The 21,018-nt window shown below is 34.7% G+C and overlaps 1 long non-coding RNA gene across 10 annotated transcripts; it reads right to left on the bottom strand.

The window, feature by feature from the left end:
- Positions 1–10,412: 10,412 nt before the first annotated feature.
- LOC131630713 (uncharacterized) lies at positions 10,413–15,630 on the bottom strand. 10 transcript variants are annotated; one of them, XR_009292439.1, is made up of 5 exons: positions 14,816–15,630; positions 12,382–14,683; positions 12,191–12,244; positions 11,530–11,570; positions 10,414–10,883 (listed from the first exon to the last, which is right to left on the bottom strand). It is a non-coding gene; the product is annotated as an uncharacterized LOC131630713 (long non-coding RNA). The 10 variants fall into 10 exon arrangements; XR_009292442.1 differs by having other exon boundaries at positions 11,530–12,244; positions 12,382–12,497; positions 12,602–14,683; XR_009292441.1 differs by having other exon boundaries at positions 10,413–10,883; positions 11,530–14,378; positions 14,538–14,683.
- Between the last annotated feature and the right edge of the window lie 5,388 nt (positions 15,631–21,018).

The raw sequence follows: 21,018 nt of genomic DNA, 5'->3' as shown, positions 1-21,018 counted from the left end.
TATAAAAGTTTTTATCTAATATTTTTATTCTTTATAATTGGAATATATTTGAGAGTTACAAAATATTAAATAATAAAATATTATTATTATCATTAGAGGAGTAATTTGTAAGAATTTGAGTTAATGTAAAAATTAATTTTTTGTCCATTAAAAATTAAATATAATTCTTATTATGATTATTATATTTAATTGGTAGAATTTAAATAATAAAATATTATTAAAAATATAAACATCAAAATACATACATATAAAAGTTAAAAATATATACATTTAAAGTATTTTTATACTTTATAATTAGAATATATTTGAGAGTTACAAAATATTAAATAATAAAATATTATTAAAATATAAACATAAAAATACATACATATAATATATTTGAGAGTTACCTATATAATTTGTTACATACATATTAAATTTTTTTATCTAATATTTATATACTTTATAATTGAAATATATTTTAGAGTTACAAAATATTAAATAATAAAATATTGTTAATTTGTTGTCTATTAAAAATTAAAAATTTAATTATTATTATAATTATATTTAATTGGTAGAATTTTGGGAGGTAGGATTTGTGAGGATGACACATAAACATGAGGTTATGTGAAGATGACACATAAGCAAATGCTATGTGAAGATGACACATAAGCAAATGCTAGGGTTGTCATCATCACAACCTTACATTTATATTAAGTAGATGGTCCAATATGAGTATTTATACAACAATACAAACCTGAATTACTCCATTTTCTTAATACACCACATTAATTCAAGTCCTCCAAGTCTTTCATACTCATGTTCTTCTTCAACCTCTTGAACACTTCAATTGTTACTCCTTTGGTTAGCAAACCGGCCACTTGGTCTTCACTTTTGCAATACTCCAACTTCAATTTTTCTCACTCACAAACTCTCTCAAGTAGTGAAATCGCATCTCCATATACTTGTTTTTCTCACGTGCAATAGGATCTTGGCAATGTTTATGGCTGAAACATTGTCTTTGATCAATGTCACAACTTCATACTCTTTGCTGCACAACTCCTTCATCAAATTCATCAACCATACAACTTGACATACACAAATAGATGTTGCAATGTAATTGACCTCGCAAGAAAAGAGCACCGCAACTAGTTTCTTCTTATAACACCAAGAGATTGGTGTTTCTCCATACATAAAAATGTATCCATCTGTGGATTTTCTATCATCTTTATCTCCACACTAGTTTAAGTTGGTATAACCGAGCAATTTGCAGTTTCTACCTTTATCCGTTGTGAGAAATATAATTTTGCAGCCAATCGAACCTATGATGTATCTCAGAATTCTCTTGACTGCTCCCAAGTATGATGCCTTTGGCTTCCCCTTTAATTTAATCACTATGTCAATACTATATGCCAAGTCCAACCTAGTACTGCACAAGTACCGCAATTCTCTAATCACCCTCCTACACAGTGTTGGATTAATATTTTTCTTGTCTTCAATTTTTGATAGTTGCAATCTCGGCTCTGAAGGGGTAATTGCCACATTACAATCCTCCATTTTAAACTTCTTCAATTTCTCAAGAGCACGCCTCCTTCGATGCATGAGCAATCCCTTTTCAGACTTGTGAAACACAATGTCAAGGAAATATGTCATGAGATCAAAATCAGTCATTTCAAACTTCTTCATTATATCACCCTTGAACTCAATAATGTAATCTTCCTCGCTGCCCATAATCAATAAATCATCAACATAGAGACATATGATGATCACTTCTTTGCTTGTGTCCTTTTTCACTTACACATCATGTTTGGATACACATTTATCAAATCCTATCTCCTTTAGAAACCCATGAATTCTTTTGTTCCAAGCTCTTGGTGCTTGGTGCTTAGTTCAGCCCATACAACATCTTATTCAATCTTTAAAACTTGAATTAGGGCTTTTTCATAATAAAACTAGGTGGTTGTGCCACATACACCTCCTCTTCCAACGAACTATTCAAAAATAAAGATTTGACGCCCATTTGGTAGATGGAGTAATTATTGTTATTTGCAATACCAATAACTAGCCTAATGGTTTCAATTATAGCCATTTGAGCAATTACTTCTTCAAATTTTATGCCTTCTGTTTGCAAAAATCCCTTTGCAACTAATCGAGTCTTATGCTTGATTATTTCACCCTTCAGATTTGCCTTCACTTTGTACACCCATCTTACACCAATTGACTTATTTCCTTGAAGTATAAAAATCAGTTCCCATGTCTTATTTTTCTCAATTGACTCCAACTCCTCCTTCATAGCACATATCCACTTTGGAACACTCAAGATCTCCTTTGTTCTCACAGGTTCAAATTCAGCCATGAGAAATGGACGAGGTCACCATTTTTGTTTACTTCATTATCTAGGAACGAATCACAATCTTGTAGTCTTGCAGGCATGCCTCCTTGTCTTTGTTGATCTTCTCACATTTCCTTCAATTTGGACTTCACTGGCTGCATTTTTAGACATTGCAGGAAGAGTTCCAACAAATTTCGAACTAATTCCAACATTCTTCCATTCCCTCAATTCATCAAAAATCACGTTCGAACTAGTTATGATTCTTTTGTTAACTAGGTCATAGACCCGCAGAGTGGTACCTAACACATATCACCTACTCTTCCTTGTCATCTAACTTCTTGTTAAGTTAATATGAAACATACCTTTTATATGCAACCAAACCAAATACCTTTAAGTGGCTCATATTTGGCTTCAATCCAAATCAAGATTCTTCAGGTCTAATATTTTTTAGCTTCTTTGTTGGGCATTGTTTTCCCCATAATTCTTTTGCCAAGTTTTCCCCTTTCAACATGCTTCTCACCATGTTCATAATCAATCAATTCTTCCTCTCGGCCACTCCATTTTATTAAGGTGTATAGGATGGAACCACCTCATGTACAATGCCTTCTTGATCATAAAATTTCCAAAAATAATTTGAGTCATATTCATATCCACCATCTATTCTTAGAGTTTTTATTTTGTGATCACTTTGTCTTTCCATCATCGATTTGAACTTTTTGAATACTTTCATCACCTCATATTTTCTTTTAATAAAGTAAGTCCACAGCTTTTTACTAAAATCATCAATGAAAGTTACAAAGTACATTTTTCCTCGGATTGAATTAACTTGCATTTGTCCACAAATGTACAAATACAACACCTCAAGATAACAATTGGTTTTGCATCTTGAATCTTTGCTAAAGCTGCCTCAGTGTTGCTTGGCTTACACACACTTGTTACATGCTTCAGTTGGCATGTTGATCAATGGCAGACACATAACCATGTTATTTTTTTGTATAGCATTGAGGTTCTTGAAATTTAAATTCCCAAGCCTATAGTTCCATATCCATTCTTCCCGACTTGCAATCGTTAAAAGATACTTATACTCCATTACTTTCAACTCAACTTTGAAAGTTTTGTTTTGAGCCATATGGTCCTTTAGGATCAAACTCCTATCTGCATCCATAGCTTTCAGCACTTTGTTTTCCATGTGAATCTTGTAATTCCTTTCAAGCAATTAGTCAATGCTTAAAAGATTACACTTAGTTCTCGATGTACTCAATACATCTTTGATCAAGGAATGCTCACTGTTATTTCTCTTAATTGATATGTCACCAATACCCTTTACTGCATGTATGCTATCATTCGTGAATTTCACCTTGTTTTTCAATGCTTGATTGATTTTAACAAATCAATCCTTGCTTCATGTCATGTGCGTTGAACACCTGGAGTCAATGTATCATTTATCGTTGCATTATGCTTCTTCTCTTGTAGCGCGATCTGGGACAGTTTCAAGGCCTCTGGAAGAAGGTAGCGTGCGATGCATAAAAAGGAGGGCGCGACACACGCTTTAGGTCGGTTTGATCATTTAATGACAGCAGCTCGCGTAGAGCGCTAGAGGGCGCGACGCGCACTCTGCGTTTTTTGACTTTTCTTTAAATAGATGAGTTAAGATATTTTGAAGAGTTAGATACTTTTGAGAGCTGAAAGAGCAATATACCACTGTAGCGAGTTTGAATTGAAGAATCGGATAGCTAAACCACTTTGGTATATAGACAAGATGTAATCTTCCTTTCATTTTGTATGTTTTTCTTATGATTATTGTGTATGAACAAGTTATGAATCAATATAGATGATAATGTTTGTTTTATCTTGGATTTCTATGGTTTAAATGTTTGTGAAATACAACTTTATATCTTGACCTAACTATTATCATCTAACAAAGACTAAGTCTAGACATGGAATTAGTGTTTGATATTCACTTTGTATCGGTTTATAAATGTTATTTGTGTTATTTAATCGGTTGAGAAATCATTAGTTGAACAATACGGTAAAACTTGCTATGCCGTTGCAGAAACGAACGGTATAGACAAACGATACGTGATAACATTGATTAGTAATGAGTTCATATACATGATCATTGGACACTATAAATTATAGAACAGCGGTAATATCTCATTAATCCCTATGGAAACGATAATTAAAAAGTACTCCAATATACTTTCAAAAAGTATTCAATCAAAACCAGGCTCTGTATGCCAAATGTTAAGGAAAACCCAATCACAAGATGAATGGTGAATAATGGAGATTTGGAGAGAATGAGTGGATTAGAGAGAATTAGGGTGAAATTGTGGTTGTTATTTCATTGATGACCCAACATGGGTAATTATACAACAATACAAAATAATGTAGTTAACCAACTAATGAGAAATTTTTTTGCAACCCTATAACCGGTTACACCAAAGTTGTAACCAGTTACTAGAAGCTGCTGTATCAAAAATATATAAAACTTGAGGGTAGTAATCGGTTACACTAAACCTGTAACTGGTTACATAATGGTTCTGTTTGATTCTAACTCCTGCTGAAAAGGTGTCAACCGGCTACACCTATATTGTAACCGATTGCACAAACTTGAATTACTCTGTTTTCTTGACAATACACAATGATGAGAATGATTTAAATGTGATGACAAAAACCCTACATGTAACACAAATGAATAAAATGTAAAAAGAATGCATGCATGGTGGAGTAGTTCCTTCCCACTTGAGTCGCGGGGAGGATATTTGTTGGATGGTTTATGATCATTCGTCACATCTTGCTTTTAACTTCATTCATTTTTAAGTATTTATTTCTTTTTAATTCATTTATATTTTGTATGTTTTAATCAAAATTCTGAAGAAGCATGTAAAAGACCAATCCAAGTCAACATCATCCTAATCAAAAAAGCTATATTGTATTTTACTGTAGAAGTTGCGATGATAAAGTAAGGAGATGATTAACATACGAGAACTGAAATAAAAATAGGAGAAAAGGCAAAAATAACAAAATTGTGGTGCTTCCATACCGCACAGTGGCGTTTATTGAGCAACAAATGAACAAGCGCCACTCTAAAAGTTACAGTGGTGCTATTTTAAGCTCTTGGTTAGCATAGTTACACTCTTAAGTGTTAGAATGGAATGTTTTATACGATCACAAACTAGCAATTCATACAAATTGTAAAATCATGGCACACTCTAAGTCAACAGCATCTCAATTACGTGGTTTCAAAATGTTTCTATATAATGTAAAACTCGTTTAGTTATAAGGCTTCTGAGTTTGTATGAGAAATAGGCATAATTAGCAGCTAAGGGAGAAAGTAAAATGCACAACATCATTAGAGAATCATCCTTAATTGTTTTTTAAGACTAATCTCTCTCTTTCTATTGTTATTGCCACAAATCTCTTACGCATGAATGACTAGTTCCCTTATATTAGGCCATCTTAGATGAATTTGTCCCAAATAATGTGAACCATGTGATTCGAGTATATTTTTTCTTTGAAATGAATCTCTCCTTATAATTATGCAATGTTATTTTGTGTTTAATATTTTTTTCTCATCCATGGATTCAGAGGAATCAATATGAAAACAATAAGAACTGGCCATAAACTTGCATATTAGAATTAAGTAACATTGTTAGATTGTTGATGCTTGCTAGACAGAGAATAATTGTCCATGACATTAGGTATTTAATGTGTTATAAACCTTCGTTAGTTGTGATTTTCCCCAATGTCATTGGGGGATCTTATTTTATTTTTTTTGGAAAAGAATTACTTTCATTAACCAAAAAACCGTTAATTACAAGGCGATCCAAAGGATCCCGCCAACCCAACAAACTAAAAAAACCAGACCCTCTATCAAGGCATCATGAACATACTAACATGATGTATTAGCTTAGGGTTTAACCATGCTCGGTATATAATGGTATCTATAATTCTATCCACTATACCTCTATTACTATCAATGTTCCCAAAACATCTATCATTCTGGTATAACCAACAATTATATATTGTTTCCGTATACGCTATTTTCAAAATTTTCGCTTTCCATCCCTTTCCTTTAGCATTCTCGCTGAGCCAATTGATTTCTTCATCCCATCTACCAGGTGATGGTGGAACCTTAATCCAAGCCAAAACCTGCTTCAGCATATTTTCCATTTTAGCACATTCAAAAAACAAATGGTTTTGGGTCTCTTGTGAACTGCAAAGGCTACAAATATCATCATCTATTATACCAAACTGTTTTAACCTTTCTTTTGTTGCCATCTTCCCATGACAAGCTAGCCACAATATAAACTTTGCGCGAGGACGAGCTGCATTGTCATACAACACCCTTCTCCATGGTTTGGGATTTTGATCTTTGATAAGCTTTGCGTAGATATCTATGATCTGAACCTCCTCTGCATTTAGAATTGAACTTCACATGTTATGTTTATCAATAGCATCTCTCTATTTCATAATAGCTTTAAACACCCATGAGCTGGAGCTACTAACAGTCATGGTCTTAACATCATTGTTTTTCATATAATAAGCATTTATCCACCTTATCCATAAGCTATCCGCCTTACTACTCAAATTTCAAACTAGCTTGATCAGATTGGCTCTATTCCACTCACTCAAAATAATCAAGTTTAGACCTCCATGATTCTATGGTGAGCAGACAGTTTCCCAAGCAACCGGGGCTTTATTTGATTTGCAGTCCTTTCTAGTCCATAAAAACACTCTGCAAATGCCATCCACTTTCTGCAAGATCTTCTTGGGCAGCAGTAGGCATTTCATCCAGTAGTTGGTTATGGCAAAAAGGACGCTTTTAATCAGTAAACATCTACCAGCAAAGCTCAGAGTTCTAGAGGTCCATTGACGAATTCTTGCAACAATCTTGTCAATCAGCGGCATACACTGCTGCACACTGAGATTCTTTCTAGTCAACGGAATCCCCAAGTAACGAAACGATATAGCTCCTTTTGGGAACCCCGTTATGCTATTGATCTCCAGCTTAGTGTCCTCATCAATCCCTCCATAAAACGCTTTGCATTTGTTTGGATTAAGAACCAGACCTGTGGAAGCTGAGAATTGGTTAAAAACAGTCATAAGCAGCTTGACAGAGTTAGTATCCCCACGGGAAAACAACAGCAAGTCATCCGCAAAGCTTAGATTCACCATCTTAATCCTTGCACACTTAGAATGATACTTATAATCAGAGTTGGAGTTCAGCTTAGCCATAAGTCTTTGAAGATACTCCATTACAAGAACAAACAACAGAGGTGACAAGGGATCGCCTTGTCGAAGACCTCTCTTTGCTATCAGCTTCTTGGAGTATACTCCATTAATATTCACCTCATAAGATACAGTCTTTACACAAACCATGACCCATCTAATAAACTGAGAGGGAAAGCTCAGCTCTTTCGTGATATCCTCCAACGCCTTCCAATCCACCGTGTCATACGCCTTTTGAATATCTAACTGAAGCATACACTTTGGAGGGCCACCACTCCTACTGTATCCTTTAATAATTTCAAAAGCCAGCATGATATGGTCATGAACGTGTTGACCAGGAACAAATGCTTCTTGGCTCAAGTGAATGATGTTGTTTAGAACACCACTAAGCCTTCTAGCCAGAATCTTGGAGATTACTTTATAGATGGTTGTACAACAAGCAATAGGTCTAAAATCTTTAATATTCTTGGCATCCTTTGTTTTAGGTATTAACACAATCAGGGCACAATTTATGGCTTTGTACAGTTTCTCCTTCTTGAAGAACTCATTCACAGCCTTGGTTACATCTTCCCCCACAATACTCCAAGCTTTTTTGAAAAACTTGGCTCCATAACCATCAATCCCCGGGGCCTTATTATCACCTATGCTCTTCAAGGCATCCCTAATCTCTTCCTCATTGACTGGTTTGCTGAGATAATCCTATTGGTCCATATTTAATTGATTGTCATTCCTCATAACCTCCACATCAATTCCCTTTAGCCTAGATTCAGCAGTTCCTAGCAAGTTAGTGTAAAACTCCATAATCTCTTGTTCTATATCTTGGTGATCATCAATGATGGTACCATCAGCTTTGTATAACATAGAAATTTCCTTCTTCACATTCTTGGTTTTAATGGATGCATAAAAGAATGAGTTGTTACCATCCCCTTTCTTGATCCAGTCTACTTTTGCCTTATGTCTCAAAAGCTGCTCATCCAACTCATTCCATTTCAAAACCTCTTCAGTACAGCTTTTTACTTTCTCTATGATTTGGCAGTTCCCTATATCCGTGATTAAATCATTCTGTGCAGCAACAAGCTCTTCCCTGGATCTGTTTATGGTATCTTTGATAGCAGACAGAGGTTTACTTCTCTTCCTCAGAATTGGTTGTAATCTAAGCAATTTCCTCCACAGGCAGAACATGGCTCCTCCCTCAATAGGTTCATTCCAGCTTTTAGCAACGTCCTCCTTAAAACCATCAATACCAATCACTGCATTCATAAACTTGAAATGAGATCTCTTTGGTGAATTGTTACTACTTCGCTTTAAGCAGAGAAGACTGTGATCAGATATCCCTGCCTCCATATTAACCAAGATAGTGTCCTTTTGCTGCATAAACCAATCCACATTACCCAGTACCCTATCAATCCTTGAGTATCTCATTTCATTACTGTGTTTGTTAGACCAAGTGTAATAATCCACTTGGTTATCCATCTCAAACCAACCCACCTTATTCATCATATTTGTCATATCAATATACTCCTTTTCCTGCACAGGACTTCCACCAATCCTATCCTTAGTAACCCTAACATTGTTATAGTCACCAATAAGGCACCAAGACCCATGGCTGCCTCTCTGCAAAACCTCTATATCATTCCACAATTTCCTTCTCCCCTGCACCTGATTTAGCCCACAGATTGCAGTAAGCCAGTGAAGGAATTTCCCATCTATAGTGCATACCTCGCAGTGGATGGATTGCTCAGAATCTAACACTTTATTCACTTGGACTTTTGTGTCATCCCATAGAATCCATATCCTACCATTACCATGTCTACCATAGTTGTCAACATAGGACCACCTCATGCCCAATTTATTTCTTATGTTGATAGCTTTAGCTTCTTTTACTCTAGTCTCCACTAAGATAGCTATGCTTGGCTGCAGTGAGTTGAGCTTATGGCCCACTTCCTTATTCTTGCCAGCCTTATTAATGCCTCTCACATTCCAAGATATAATCATGTTATAGCTAGGCCCACTAAAGGATCATTCAAAACCCCTAGTGAAGAGAAATCATTATGATAGTCAACAATTGCAGTGTTTTTCATAGGCTTTTTCCCTTTATCAATTCTACTTGGTCTTGTTTCTGTCCAACCTTCATCTTCTTTGTCCTTTGTATCTGGCTCTGTCCCATCACCCTTCAGCTTTCTCTCTGTTGCTGCTATGGCCCCATCTTCCTTTTCCTGGCTTGAAACAGGTTTGGCATTCCATGTTTTCCTCTGAGGTCCTTGCTGACACTTGTGTCCTACTCTTTTGCACACCTCACAATACAAAGGTTTCCATTCCAGCTCTACTGGCTTCTTAATCACCCTTCCTTCATACACTATGCCAAACAAACACATAGACAGCGCTTTTTTGGGCCTTTAGCAGCGCTTTAAAGCGCTGCCTAAGCCAGCGCTGCTATAAGTAATGGCAGCGCTTTGGATTAATTCAAAAGCGCTGCTATATGTCCCTTTTAGGCAGCTTTTTGACTTTAAAAGCGCTGCTATAGGTCCACTTTAGACAGCGCTTTTGCATTAGACAGCGCTTTTGTCAGTACCCCTTTAGCAGCGCTTTTGGTCATCATTTAGGCATTAGTTTAGACAGCGCTTTCTTAAAAGCGCTGTCTATTCCCGCCTTTAGGCAGCGCTTTTCCCCACTTCAGGCAACGCTTTTCTCTTTAAGCGCTGTCTAATGTGCACGAAATTTTTATAATATAATACTTATTTTCACCATATTTTACACCAAATTTGGTAGCTTTAATATATATATAACAACAACTTGAAAGTTCTACATATATATATATATATATATATATATATATATATATATATATATATCACCAAATTTGCATATACAAAAAATCTACATATATAGAATTGAAGATATATACAACAACTTGAAAATTCTAAAATGCTAAATTGATGTTAAAAGTACATATAACTATCTTTGAGAATTTCTAAAAAACAACAAAAATATTGAACTCGTTAGCTCTATCTTTTACATCTGCACCTAGATAATATGTTGATCCATCACACATTTCAGATAGTGTTTTGGTGTTTCACTAATTTTAAGGGCTGTGACAGCATACCCTCCTCACTAAAGCCAAACAGAGATGACGCTTAATATCTCTTCGAAGATCCTTTAGTAGGCTCTGAACTAAAATATCTTCATCTACTCCACATGTTGCCAACCACTTATATTGATCATACCGTCTCACACGCTCTCTAGGCTCTTTTGGGAGCAAGCGATGATGCATCCATTGTTCTGAATCCCGCCTTTTGACTCTCATTTCCTCAAGCCTAAGGGTAAGGGACTGAAGATATGTCTGCAATCACGGAAAATAAAGAAACCTCAGTAACAATGATAATTTATAAACAATCTGATATTTCATAATTTAAAGAGAAACAACATTCAGAACAAGCTTAATAAAGTCAAGAGCTCAATCCTTATTATCCACGTGTTCCTGCTGTGAATGAATATTTTTACAACATCTTAAGGCAGAACCACCTAGTTCTCAACTATGAAGCACATAAATTGATCCTAAAGCAGTCACAACAGAAACAGTTATGTTTAGAGGAATATGAGTGTGAGCAGAGCTAATCTTGACAAGAACAGTTATGGTCCAAATAAAACTCTGTTCACACTCTTATAATATATATATATATATATATATATATATATATATATATATATATATATATATATATATATATATATATATATATATATATATATATATATATATAAAGACGGGTAATTCGTAACTGTCACATACATAAGCTACAAATTTACAATTTCTTGAAATGTCACATCAGCCAACATGAAATGAAAGAGTTGAGAGAAATAAAATTGGTATAAGACAAAAGCAACAAATAGATCTAGATAGCAAAAATAATAGTGTTTATATAACTCAAATAGAACAAGGCAGGGAAGATAAAAACAAAAACAAAAAAAGATAAAAAAACACTTACATGATTGGCAAGCATGTATAACATCAAATAATATGCAGCACCTGCCCATGTAGTTTCAGCAAAAACACACTAAATATTTTTTTGAAAAAATATTCAAAATTAAATTAAAAAGCTAAACTTCAATATTGAATTTTAAGCTTGAAAAACATGTTGGTCAAACTGGAACATTGTTAGTGGAACCAGCTAGTTACAGTTTTTCATTTATATGAAAGTACAGACATGGCCCCTCTTCCATCTCCTGCCTACAAAATGCCTTTAATTTCAATTAGAAAAGTTTAGTCCAGCACTTTTATTATGAATACACTGGCCTTCCATTTCCTTTTTTTAATAAGCATTTGGCCTTACATTTCTATTTCTGCCCAATCTTTCTACTTTTGCATGTGGGTTCTGCTACCTCCAAAATAGCCATGTATTTAGTTCAATAACTAATTATATTTTCTTTAAATTCCAAAAAGATATATATATTACCTAAATAAATTTCTTTTGAAGCACCAAAAGAGAATATATTAAAATATTAGTACACGAGGTAATCATATTCAAACAAATAATATGATATGTGATATATACAAAGCAGGACATTAAAATATAGGTCGGGAAGTTTTGTATCTCACTTCAAAGAATCAAATGACATTACTCGTATTTAGAGAATTGAGCAACATACCTTGAAACCATTAAACATTTGTTTCATCACCTTTTATTAGGAGCTCTAAATCTTCTAAATATGTATAGACATTCAGTAATCAGTATCTTAATACAAGTTTTAAGACAAAGCAAAGTAGACTAGTACATAAGACACCTTACACAACCTAATGCTTATTTGAGAAGATGAATACTCATAGTGAATGAACTTACCACAAAATTTATCATTTCTTCTATAAATTCATAAGCCTGCCTAAGCCTCCTGTCAACAATATGTGAAGTGGCTCATTGAGATGCTCATATCCTGTTCATCCTCTCTATTTCTCTTCCTAAAGATTGATATGACAATAATTTCAGTTTTTAAGCAAGAAAACATACACAACCAAATAAATAGAAAGAAACATCATATATTTTTACATATTTTTCCTAATACCTAATACATAGAGAGCCAACACGAATATACCTGATACTGCTTAAAAATGAAGAAAACCTATCAGATAACAAATGTGGATTAATAAATCAATTAATATCTAGTTAAAATCTAATTTGAAACTTAATTAGGTTGATTCCTCATATGAGAGCAACAATAGTAACTTAATAAAATTACATAGTAAAACAGGAACATATGACCTATGAAGCACGGACACCTCTAGGAGTAGGCGTGTCGCGGTGTCCGACACGCGTCGGTGTCCGACGCTTGTATGACACCCGTACGACACGTGTCGGAAAAGTCAAACAAGTGTCCTCTAAAAAATGGTTTTTTTCTTTGCTTCGACACTCTTTTAATCAGAGTCCGACACTCGTATGACACCATACCACATATTTCGGACAACTCAAGACAAATATTTCAAACAAAAATTTGTTTTATTTCTTTGCTCCAACACACATTTATATATTTTTTTGGACAAATCTCACACACATTTAAAAGAGTTAAACATGTATTGAAACAATGTTATCAATAAAGAATTTCGGACATTAATTTTGATCAATATATGGATAAATGAAACTCAAATATTAGCTTATATGCAGCGGTGTCGGTGTCCTATATTTTCAACATTATCGGTGTCGGAGTGTCCGTGTCGTGTCGTGTCCCGGTGTCCGTGTCGTAGTCTGTGCTTCATAGCATATGACCAAGATTCAACATAAGATAAAATAAAAGGTTAGCACATGCATGTTAAATAGCATACATACCCTCATCCATGTCATCAACTACTACAAATTTCTCATACAAATGTTGATCTCACAAACAGTGAGGTGTAGAAGGAATTCCATTTATTCCTCCATTATCAATCTTATAAAGAGCAATATCACCAACAAAAAAAATAACTATTGTTTTCATTATCTAATACATTTATTCTATTGTCTAAACATCTTTATTATTTAAGGTTTAACCTTAAACCTAAACCAGCTCTTTAACATTAAAATTAACTAAACAAGAGTAGAAAAACACAAAATACTAAATATACAATAATTAATAGAGTTTTGTGTGAATACCTTTTTGTTCTCTATGAATGGATTATTTAATAAGAAAATGCTATAGAAAAGATAGATTATAATTCATTATGACATTATGATACACTAGAATTTAAACATCATCTTAATGCAAGAGAAAAAGTTCATACCAAACGGCCATTTCCATGGAGAAACCACATGTAGTAGTAACAGCTACCTCAGAAATTTCATTTTTATCTTCCATATGTTTCTTTATGTAAATCTATAAAGCTTTGTGATGAAATCAGGTCTCACCTGAGGACCAATTTTATTTCCAGTTTGTGTTTTGACAAAAACAGGGTATTATTGAAAATCCCCTTCACAATCATAAAGCGAAAGTATTAAATATTAAGTCAAATGAAATTCTGAATATGCTCACCAAGTCGAGTCGAAACCAACGAAATCAAATAATTAATAAAAATTAAAATTAGAGGAGCAAGACAACATAGAGAGATATACCGACAACACAAGATCATGAAACATGACTAACTCTGAAAATTTTGACTAAACCCAAATCACAATCCATATCTATATCTATATGCACTGAACAATATAGTGTTATGAATGAAGAAATACAAGAAACTCACATGTGTAAAATAGAATCTCTAGTGGTGTGAGCTAGCTAGTTGCTACTAAGATCTTTGCAAATCCTAGCAAACTTAGCAGATCGCATCCTAACAATGGCATGATATTCAGCCTCAGGAATTCCAAGGTGTTCTCTATCAATGTCCAAGGTGTTTTCAATTATAGACTCCACGCATATGAAAATTATACTAATCACATGAATCTTATGTGAATCGATAGAGGAAATGAAATGGAAATCATGGATGAGAGTACGAATCCAGATCTGAGAATGATGGGAGAAAAACATGACTTACCTGGTTAGGATCCATGTGTGAAAAGGAGAGCTTCGGAAGAAGAAAGAACGATGCTTGTGAGGAATCAAAGACAGCAGAGCATACCCATAGAAATCCAATTAAAACTCACGCAGCAATGTGCATCACAGCTACCACACTGACCGCAACTGTGATCGCAAATTAAAACCATGCAAGCAACAATAAATTAACACTTTGCAAAGTCAAGTAAACAATTGAAACCATTGAATTCATCCTAAAGAAAATGAACAAAAAGAAGGTCCAGTATTGCAATAACCAACCTATTCACATAATTCTTGAATGCAGAAAGTAACTACATCATAATGTTCTATCTATCGTTGCAAATGGATAAACTCCGGACACCGTCGACAACACCGCCGATAACATGACCAGCAGCAAACCCATAGAAATCAGTTATAAACTTACCAACCGAAACAAGATAATCAAAAACATGATTAGGGATAGGGTTAAGAAGCATCTCAACTTTGATCCTCTTGTCATGGTAATCAACGGCATTGTTTTTGAGAATTTAGAGAATCTTATCGGCGACGAATCTAACTGTACTGAGCGGCTGGCCGGGGAAGGGCTGCTGGATGAGGGTGAGGAGATTGTCATAGGCGGCGCGGGTTCTCTTGGACTTTGGTTGGTAGACGCCGTCTCAATGACTGGGAAGATGCTTTCGTCTTCGACGTGGATGGCTGGGAATACGACGGTGTCATTTTTGACGCGGTACATGTCGAAGGGGTTGGGTATTGGGATTATAGAAGGAGGGGAGAGGGGTAGAGGGTTTTGGGGGATGTACGTGTATTGCTTGAACCGCGATTCTGCCATTTTTTACTCAAAGGGATGATGAAAGAACCATAATATGTTCGAGAGAGGGAAAATTGTATACGATTCAATGAAAGTTTTCTCCTTCGGTAAGGTTTTGGGTTTGAAAAGATAGGTTTTGGCTTTGGAAGAACGGTTAGATTTGCGATTAAAAATGTGTTGATTTCTTGTTTATGAGTTATGGATCTTCTTCTTTGTTCTGCAGTATTATTGTAGACACGAGAGAAAGAAACCATGAGATGAAGTGAGAAACCCTAAACCAGGTTGTGTAATTAATTTGTCCATTTCTTTTAACTCACAATTGATTAAAATAATTTAAATTAAAACAAAAACTAAACCCCTATAAAGGCAGGGGTTCGATCCTATGGTGAACCTTTTTAATTTTAAACAAAAGAAAATATTATGACTCTAGGCAAATGGCAGCGCTTTTAAAGAACATCTTTAGCAGCGCTTTTCAGAAGCGCTTTCTAATATGTGGCCTCTAGCAGCGCTTTTATAAAGCGCTCTCATACGTATAACATTTAGCAGCGCTTTTTCTCAATTTAGTAAATCGTTTTAATTTTTTTTAACTTACAGCAGCTCTTCAAGATTAAAGCGCTGTCTTTGTTGTGCTGCCTAAAACCAGCGCCTTTTTTAGGATTTATAGCAGCGCTTTGGGAAAAAAGCGCTGTCTATGGTGTGCTGCCTAAAATCAATTTTGGCGTAGTGATAATCCTTTATGCTTATGAATTCTACAATCTTTTTAGTGACGTCAATTTCAACCAATATCCTCGCATAAGAGACTCTTAGCTTAGCAGTTGTGCACTCATCAGTGAATAGTGGCTTCCCCAAAGCACTTCCAATCTTGCTAAGGCTTCTCTTCATTAGGGGATCTTATTCATATGAAGTAGATTACATGGTGATTAAATCATTGTGTAATCGTGTTTTATAAAATAGTCATGATATAAGACTCATTATAGCTTCAAGACGAGATTAACCATGTGAAAAGGGAAAAGGATTGAACGTAGGGAGACTTAATTATTTTAATCATAATATTTGTTAACTGTTAGTTTAGTGAGATAATTTATAATTATCACATAACCAATCAATTGCGCTTTGCGCATCGCCCAATTACATTATTATGTTTGTTTTTTAATGATGGGTAATCTCACCTTAACTTTGTATAATTTAACATAAACATTGTGGATACGATATAAAAATCATACTCACCACTTGTGGGTTTTGCTAGTAAAACTTATAATGCGCTCGCATTTTAACTCCAACAATAGTCTTATTTCCAACTAAAACCCACCAATTATTTAGAAAAGAAAAATAAATACAAAACAAAGGAAAAGACAAAAGGATTTATTTTAAGCTTGTTAGTTCCATAGTTTTGTATTTGCATTATATTGTAAAACATGGTTCTTAGCTGATGTTGAACAAGATGTTGTAATATCCTGTTCTATTCTCATAATAGGTTTTGCTGTTATGTGTGTGGACAAATGTTCTACCAGATGATGTGACATTCTACCCCAGAATATCCTGTGAGCTTAGACTGTTTTCAAACCTTGAAAGATTTAATTTTAAAATATGAGAATCTAAAATATTTAGATAATCATTACAGACGCAAGCAATCAAGGGATGATTAGGACAAATGCTGATTAGTCACTATTTTTAGAAAAAAAATCTTTGAGATTTATTTTGGAAAACTTAGATTTGATATTATTTTTACTTGTTCCTAATTGGTAAAAGATCTTACAGTTGTTTCAGAAAAGAGAAGGTTGGATTCAAATTGAAGTCCAAGCCCATTCTGCAAGTATCTATAAAAAGGAAACTTGGAAAACCTAGTTTTCTAAGCTTTCTTGCAAGGAAAATCGTGGGAGCGATAAAGGTTGCTATTTTAGGAGTTCTTATAGTTCTTCGTGTTTTTTTATTTATTTGTGTTACTCATGAATCTTCTGATACATTGAGGTGGGCGTGTGTTCTCACTCTTTAAGCTTTTAAGCAAGAGAGTTGAGTGTTGTTCTTGATCAAAGCTTTTAAGCAAGATCAAGTATTGTTATTAGTTTGGGTGCTTAACTAAGTATTTTGTTTATTGGAAAGTGTAATCTTTCTACTTGGATTACCTTAGTCACGGGGTGTGTGGTTGTTTTATCACTACAGTGATTGGAAGTGGGATGATGATTTCTCAGGTCTAGATATCGACTTCTAGGCAGAAGCAGCGCTGGATAGTGATTAGGCGGGAAATTGTATATTAGGGCTTTAGCTTTGAACTAATACAGCTGATAGTTGACTTCCGTCCTGACTTTGTAGTTCCAGATTAGGTATTGTTTACAATTCATTGTGTTATTTATCACTATCATTTACTTTCAGTTTTGATAAGTGTGTTATAAGTCAGTAGTTGTTATAACATTTGTCTTGACATTATGTGTTGTTAGGACCTACGGGTGTCCATTTAAACCTACGGGAAGCTAAAAATATTTTCTCTCCAATAAAAATAATTTCAAATATAGTGGGTGATTATTTATTGGTAATCAACGCTTTTCCGTGCGAGATTTTATCTGTTATGTTGAGATGTGTGTATGCTCTTATGTGTGACGATGTTGTATTGATGTAATAATGTGATGTTGTGTTATTGTTATGGAATATACTTGATTAATTAATAATATGCTCATTAGATGGTGATACCATGATATTATGTTGTTGTAATGTTGTTGTTATTGAATATAACATGATGAGTTGATAATATGCGTAGTAAATTGTGATACTATGATGTTATGTGGTTGTGATATTGTGTTACTATTATTGATTGTAACTTGATGAGTCGATAACATGTGTGGTGGATTATCATATGATGATGTTGTGTTGTTTTATGCAAATATGTTATTATTGTTGTTACATCGTGGTGTTGTTACTGCTGCTTGTGGAGCAGGTATTATTGCATGGTGGCCTATGATAGCATGTCGCTTGATGGACGTAGATATCAATGTGTCATGTTTGTTGCATGTTTAATTTGCATGCATTATATGTTGTGGACATTAGTCCTGTTGTTGGCTCTGATCCTAGATAGAGTTGATCTAGATTGAGGTAAACCAAATTGTTCATAATTGTTGACTCCGGTCCTAGATGGAGTGGATCTGGAGTGAGGTGAGCCAATTTGTTTATGATTGTTGGCTCTGGTCGTATATGGAGTGGATTCAGAAGCGATATTGGTACCACGTGCATTTAGTGTGTGAGTCGGTCTAATTGCATTGCATTATTATGACATTCATAAATACGTTGTGTGATTAATTTCTGAATTATATGATAATTGTTTTGGATGGTGTGGATGTGTGAGATGCAGAATGTATGATTATGCATGATCATATTACAATATGCCTAATATTATACATTCTTTTATATTATTGTGATATCTCACCATTCTGTTGGAATGATACTTTATACGGCATCGTGCAGATAGTCAGGAGTAGCCCGAGACTACAGAGTTCACAAGAGGTTGTTCTTCGTTTTATTTTCGAGTTGGCGTCTATGCTCTGATACGTAACACCGGGGGGTGAACGCTTAGTTGTTTTGTTGGTTTTAGTACTTGTTTCGAGTCTTACGAACTTCGTATTATTTGAATAAATGATGATTTATTTTGAAGAGGTTGTTTGACTACAAATATAATTCTTTTTTCGTTGCATTAATAAAAGTTAAAGTTGAAGACTATTTTGCTTTGTGTTGTTTTTTTTGTTAACCGTGTTATGTATATATAAGTGCAATTGAGCGGGTTTAATATGTTTGAAAAGTGTGACACCCTAATTGCATGTTTTATCGTATGCTTATTATTTTATTTAAAAATACTCTGATTTTATATTAATAATTATCAGGGAAATTAGGGTGTTACAGTATCTGTAGGTTCGAGTTTTATTACCATGCCTACTTCTCACCGTCCCTAAATCCTAGAATGGACAGTTCAATGCTCTCGCTTGAGGATGCTTCCCTCTTTACGATTCCCTTGGATGGAATCTTTGTTGGTGGGAAACCTCATGTGATAGATGCAATAAAGTGATAACCTGCAGAGATGGGAGTTATAAAAGACATAGTTTTCTTCTTTGTGTTCTCCTCATCGTAATTATGGCTTTCTTTACTTGTAGAGAATCTATGTGTCTCTTGTGGTCCCACCTTGTGCATCTTCCTTGGTATATCTACTAAGTCTGCCTTTCTCAAACAAATATTTTATTATGATGTTCAGGCGGATGCATTAATCAGGCTCATGTCCATGACTTTTATGAAACCTGCAGAATTTCGACTTTTATCACTCTGTGTTGCCTTCTCCACCACGTGGGGGTATTTCACCTTGGTTTTCTTAAGCTCATTATTGTCACATTTCTGCAATAATATGGACTTAGGTCCCTTGTTTCTTTCGTTATTTTTGTTCTCCTGGTGCTTGTTGTCTCATTGCCTTTCATCTTCGGTGTTTCCAAATGCCTTTTTTTCTCTTAACATATTTGGCTAGCAGTATTTCATCATAATTGATGATGGTTGGACTCGAGTGAGGATCTCACTCGTATTCTTTAGTTCTTATAATCCTAATTTTTCTCTGAATATGCAGTTCGACCTTAATTACTTTAGCATGTCATTGGCTCCTCATACTTCCATTGTTACTTTGGCAAGTCTATCAATATATTCCATGAGCATCTATTTCTTCCTTTGATGAATATTGTTGAGCATAGATAAGGTCTTTGATTGATGTCAATGGGTTGTAAATTGTGAGGTAAACTCGTTGCATACTCTCTTGAAAGAGTTGATTAATTTATCTTCTAAGGCCTTGAACCTGATCATGAAAACTATTGGGAGGGTTAATACAAAAAGTTTAAATTTCAATGCACTCTTGATTAGTGATAAGTATGTTATTTGCGTGCTCGACGTGTTCATCAGGATCTCTAGTCCCCTAATAGTTTCCAGTTTTTGGAGTTTCTCCAAAGACTTAGGGAAATTAAAATCAATGATATATATGGTGAACAAATTCCTTTGAAGGTGGGTAGAGCCATGATTAGAAAAATTGTGCTTGTTTCCTCTTCGAGAACGGTGGGAGAAAGTTTTCCTAGAAATATGATCTTCTGGTGATGTATGGTTGTTGTCTCCGCTCCCTGAGTCATGGGAAGGAGAGTTGTTAAGAAATTCATAATGGTGATACTTCCTTGGAAACTCTTGTGCTCTTGATAGTTGCAACCAACGTCAGTAGAAGCACTCCTTAGATCGGCTCCGGAGTGGCCGTGTTGCAACACATCTGGCTGAGTTGCTATATGAATTGGAATTTTCTATTGATTCTCTTAAACACGAAGGAGCCTTTCCTTCTATTGTTGTACCATATTTAAAATGTTTAACATAGTTTGTTTGCTCCTGGTACTCCTATTGAATCTTGTAACTATTGAAAATCATGTGACGGTTCTGGTCCTGAAGAATAGAAAGAAAAAAGATGACATTGATGCTTGAATTTGGGAATTGGTTGAGAGTATTGACCAATTAGTTAATACATTACAATCGAAGCTTGGAGATCTTGATGTTGTAAAGGTTCTTTGGTTCTTTGGAGATCTTGATGTGAGTCCTTGATTGAACATCAACAACAACATTGCGATTGTGATTTGTTTTTGAATTGGCCATTGGAGAAAATATCTAGAAAAGTGTTTATCAG

This window comes from Vicia villosa, unplaced genomic scaffold (genome assembly GCF_029867415.1).
Source record: "Vicia villosa cultivar HV-30 ecotype Madison, WI unplaced genomic scaffold, Vvil1.0 ctg.000726F_1_1, whole genome shotgun sequence".
NCBI classification, from domain to species: domain Eukaryota; kingdom Viridiplantae; phylum Streptophyta; class Magnoliopsida; order Fabales; family Fabaceae; genus Vicia; species Vicia villosa.
This window is presented reverse-complemented; position numbering and strand designations above follow the sequence as displayed.